The sequence below is a fragment of the Lottia gigantea genome (assembly GCF_000327385.1).
Source record: "Lottia gigantea unplaced genomic scaffold LOTGIsca_550, whole genome shotgun sequence".
Lineage (NCBI taxonomy): Eukaryota > Metazoa > Mollusca > Gastropoda > Lottiidae > Lottia > Lottia gigantea.
Window position 1 is genome coordinate 14,838 of NW_008709890.1, and position 953 is coordinate 15,790.

Below are 953 nucleotides of genomic sequence, written 5' to 3' on the forward strand. Positions count from 1 at the left end.
GTTACTTTTAGATAGCTTTAATGCTATAGAATTAACAGAAAGATTTATTTTTTTGCTTATAACTTCCAGATAAGGCAATGGATATATTCCTCTAGTCTTTGGTCTAAAGTATTTATTACTGTTTGCACATAACTTTCCAAAGCTACTTTTAAAATAAGAATCTTGACTTTTAGGGTTCCAAGAACAAAGGAGCTGGTCTTTAGCTTCAACAGGACATTACATTGGAGGTCAATACGGTTATGGTGGAGCACAAATGTCCTAAAGGCGACTCTTGGAACGAAGCCAGGTAAGGATATGATGTTGCTATACACGTCATTATAAACACACTGTAAATATTACATTTAGCCACATAAGATTATTTTTTGGAAAACCTTACAATACAAACCCAAATTTTTATATGTGTCCTTACATTCAGCTTTGTATATAATCATAAGATTCTACTAGCTGGTCTTCGGCCAGATCTATTGAAATTGATCTCATGACCACCGTTGTTTGAACTTAACTACACAAGCCTCCTGTAAAGTTTACGAAGCTCTAATACGCTTGTTATTGAGTAACAGACTGTTCCATAGAATCCATCAACTGTTTGGATTTATGTATTTGTTGAATTATTTCATTTGTGCCATATCAAAGAATTAAGTTGTATATTTTTAATTTTAGGTGTAAACAGATAGAGCTTCATTATACAGAAGTGTTTATGGTGTGGCACAGAAGCTCGCAAGGCAAGTTTGTTTTAGAAATATTTAATCTGTAATTTTAAACCATTTTGATATTCTTAATTTGAAATACCTTGCAACACTCTGATACAGTTTTGTGAATCATGATATTTTTGTTCGAAAATAAACAAATACATGGTATTTATATGAGTAATCAGCCAAATTGTGATCTCTATTTTAGGGTGTTTCATGGCCTCTCACACATTGTTTTTGTTTTTAACAATTACTTAAAATGGT